Source organism: Oryx dammah, unplaced genomic scaffold (genome assembly GCF_014754425.2).
Source record: "Oryx dammah isolate SB20612 unplaced genomic scaffold, SCBI_Odam_1.1 HiC_scaffold_1, whole genome shotgun sequence".
NCBI classification, from domain to species: Eukaryota; Metazoa; Chordata; class Mammalia; order Artiodactyla; family Bovidae; genus Oryx; species Oryx dammah.
This window is the reverse complement of record NW_024070185.1, coordinates 10,458,400-10,462,650: the sequence shown is the minus strand read 5'-3', so window position 1 is coordinate 10,462,650 and position 4,251 is coordinate 10,458,400. Positions and strand designations below refer to the sequence as shown.

Sequence of the window (4,251 nt, the reverse complement as noted above, 5' to 3'; positions counted from 1 at the left end):
GTCTGGGAACAAATGGGACACCAGGAATGCTCTCTGTATATAGAGGGGTTGGGGATGAGACAGGTGTCCAAGCTGCTTTGCTAGTATCACGTGTGTCCGTGTGTTCACTCCTCCACCCATTCATGAGCCAGGAGATGGACGGAGGGTGATGGTCAGCAGTGTGGTGTTGGGTTGCAGGAGCCTGTGATCTCAATCAGCGTTTCCTCTTCCGGATCTGCTCCAACCCAGATCCCGTACTGACTGTGAGAGGACACACTATGGCCGTGTGTGTTTTATCCCTGTTCTAGAGCCTCTGAAAGAGTAGCAACAGGCACTCTTCACTGATATTAATGTAAGTATGGAGAGTGACCTGTTCCTGTTGGCATGAAGGAAATCATCTGAACTGTTTTTGCTAGGAGAGAGAATCTGAGATCTCGTTTACAATCATGGTTTTTGTTTTTTTTTTCTTGTCTGTGCTCTGAGGCGTGCGGGATCTTAGTTCCCTGATCAGGGATCAGAACCATGCCCCCTGCAGTGGAAGTTTAGTTCAGTTCAATCACTCAGTCATGTCCGACTCTTTGCGACCCCATGGACTGCAGCACACCAGGCCTCCCTATCCATGACTAACTCCTAGAGCTTGTTCAAACTCATGTCCATCGAGTTGGTGATGCCATCCAACCATCTCATCCTCTGTTGTCCCCTTCTCCCGCCTTCAATCTTTGCCAGGATCAGGGTCTTTTCCTATGAGTCAGTTCTTCACATCAGGTGGCCAAAGTATTGGAGTTTCAGCTTCAACATCAGTCTTTCCAATGAATATTCAGGACTGATTTTCTTTAGGATTGACTGGTTTGATCTTGCAGTCCAAGGGATTCTCAAGAGTCTCCTCCAACACCACAGTTCAAAAGCATCTAATTCTTCGGTGTTCAGCTTTCTTTATAGTACAACTCTCACATCTATACATGACCACTGGAAAAACCATAGCCTTGACTAGACGGACCTTTGTTGGCTAAGTAGAGTCTCTGCTTTTTAATATGCTGTCTAGGTGGGTCATAGCTTTTCTTCCAAGGAGCAAGTGTCTTTTAATTTCATGGCTGCAGTCACCATCTGCAGTGATTTTGGAGCTCAAAATATAAAGTCTGACACTCTTTGCATTGTTTCCCCATCTATTTGCCATGAAGTGATGGGACCAGATGCCATGATCTTAGTTTTCTGAATGTTGAGTTTTAAGCCAGCTTTTTCACTCTCCTCTTTTCACTTTCATCAAGAGGCTCTTTAGTTCTTCTTCGATTTTTGCCATTAGGGTGGTGTCATCTGCATATCTGAAGTTATTGATATTTTTCCCGGCAACCTTGATTCCAGCTTGTGCTTCATCCAGCCTGGCATTTCTCATGATGTACTCTGCATATAAGTTAAATAAGCAGGGTGACAATATACAGCCTTCACATACTCCTTTCCCGATTTGGAACCAGTCTGTTGTTCCATGTCCAGTTCTAACTGTTGCTTCCTGACCTGCATACAGATTTCTCAAGAGGCAGGTAAGGTGGTCTGGTATTCCCATCACTTCTAAGAATTTTCCACAGTTTGTTGTGATCCACAGTCAAATCTTTAACATAGTCGATGAAGCATGAGTAGATGTTTTTCTGAAACTCTCCTGCTTTTTCGATGATCCAGCAGATGTTGGCTGGTTCCTCTGGTTCCTCTGCATTTTCTAAATCCAGCTTGAACATCTGGAAGTTCACAGTTCATGTACTATTGAAGCCTGGCTTGGAGAATTTTGAGCATTACTTTACTAGCGTGTGAGATGAATGCAATTGTGCAGTAATTTGAACATTCTTTGGCATTGCCCTTCTTTGGGATTGGAATGAAAACTGACCTTTTCCAGTCCTGTGGCCACTGCTGAGTTTTCCAAAGTTGCTGACATATTGAGTGCAGCACTTTTACAGCATCATCTTTTAGGATTTGAAACAGCTCAACTGGAATTCCATCACCTCCACTAGCTTTGTTCATAGTGATGCTTCCTAAGGCCCACTTAACTTCACATTCCAGGATGTCTGGCTCTAGGTGAGTGATCACACCATTGTGCTTATCTGGGTCATGAAGATCTTTTTTGTATATTTCTTCTGTGTATGCTTCTTTATATTTTCTGCTTCTGTTAGGTCCGTACCATTTCTGTCCTTTATTGTGCCCATCTTCACATGAAATGCTTCCTTGGTATCTCTAATTTTCTTGAAGAGATCTCTAGTCTTTCCCCATTCTATTGTTTTCTTCTATTTCTTTGCATTGATCACTGAGGAAGACTTTCTTATCTCTCCTTGCTATTCTTTGGAACTCTGCATTCAATTGGGTATATCTTTCCTTTTCTCCTTTGCCTTCCGCTTCTCTTCTTTACTCAGCTATGTGTAAGGCCTCTTCAGACCAGTTTGCCTTTTTGCATTTCTTTTTCTTGGGAATAGTCTTAATCACTGCCTCCAGTACAGTGTCACAAACCTCTGTCCATAGTTTTTCAGGCACTCTATCAGATCTAATCCCTTAAATCTGTTTGTTACTTCCACTGTATAATCATAAGGGATTTGATTTAAGGTCATACCTGAATGGTCCAGTGGTTTTCTCTATGTTCTTCAATTTAAGTCTGAATTTGGCAATAAGGAGTTCATGATCTAAGACACAGTCATCTCCTAGTCTTGTTTTTGCTGATTGTATAGAGCTTCTCCATCTTTGGCTGCAATGAATATAATCAGTCTGATTTCGGTATTGACCATCCAGTGATGTCCATTTGTTTTCTCCAAGAGTCTTCTGTCCAAGAGTCTTGATGTCCAAGAGTCTTCTCTTGTGTTGTTGGAAGAGAGTATTTGCTATGACCAGTGCGTTCTCTTGGCAAAACTCAGTCTTTTCCAGCTTCATTTTGTTCCAAGGCCTAATTTGCCTGTTACTCCAGGTATCTCTTGACTTCCTACTTTTGCATTCTAGTCCCCTATAATGAAAAGGACATCTTTTTTGGGTGTTAGTTCTAGAAGGTTTTGTAGGTCCTCATAGAACCATCCAACTTTAGCTTCTTCAGCATTACTGTTTGGAGCATAGACTTGGATTACTGTGATCTTGAACGGTTTGCCTTGGAAACCAACAGATCATTCTGTCATTTTTGAGATTGCATCCAAGTACTGCATTTCGGACTCTTTTGTTGACTATAAGGGCTACTCCATTTCTTCTAAGGGATTCTTGCCCACAGTAGTAGATATAATGGTCATCTGAGTTAAATCCACCCATTCCAGTCCATTTTAGTTCGCTGATTCCTAAAGTGTTGATGTTTACTCTTGCCATCTCCTGTTTGACCACTTCCAATTTGCCTTGATTCATGGACCTGACATTCCAGGTTCCTATGCAGTATTGTTCTTTACAGCATCGGATTTTACTTCCATCACCAGTCACATCCACAACTGGGTGTTGTTTTTGCTTTGGCTCCATCTCTTAATTCTTTCTGGAGTTTTTTCTCCTTTCTTCCCCAGTAGCATATTGGGCACCTACTGACCTGGGGAGTTTATCTTTCAGTGTTCTATCTTTTTGCTTTTTCATACTGTTCACGGGGTTCTTAAGGCAAGAATACTGAAGTGGTTTGCCATTCCCTTCTCCAGTGGACCACGTTTTGTCAGAACTCTCCACCATGACCCGCCTGTCTTGGGTGGCCCTAGTTTCATTGAGTTAGACAAGGCTGTGGTCCATGTGATCAGTTTGGTTAGTTTTCTGTGATTGTGGTTTTCAGGCTGTCTGCCCTCTGATGGAGAAGGATAAGAGGCTTATGGAAGCTTCCTGATGGGAGGGACTGACTGGGGGAAACTGGATCTTGTTCTGATGGCCATGCTCAGTAAATCTTTAATCCAATTTTCTGTTGATGGGTGGGGCTGTGTTCCCTCCCTGTTGCTTGACCTGAGACCAAACTATGGTGGAGGTAATGAAGATAATGACAACCTCCTTCAAAAGGTGCCCTGGACACATTGCCACACTCAGTGCCCTCGACCCCACAGCAGGCTATTGCCGACACATGCCTCTGCCAGAGACTCCTGGACACTCACAGGCAAGTCTGGGTCAGTCTCTTGTGGTCACTGCGCCTTTCTCCTGGGTCCTGGTGTGCACAAGGTTTTGTTTGTGCCCTCCAAGAGTCTGTTTCCCCGGTCCTGTGCAAGTTCTGGTGGCTCTATGGTGGGGTTAATGGCGACCTCCTCCAAGAGGGCTTATGCCATACCCAAGTCTGTGGCACCCAGAGCCCCTGCCCCTGCA

At 43.8% G+C, this 4,251-nt stretch overlaps 1 protein-coding gene across 2 annotated transcripts in view; it reads left to right on the top strand.

Moving 5' to 3' along the window:
- Positions 1 to 4,251, top strand: part of ELP3 (elongator acetyltransferase complex subunit 3) — a 127,347-nt gene that overhangs the window by 64,179 nt on the left and 58,917 nt on the right. The window lies entirely within an intron of this gene.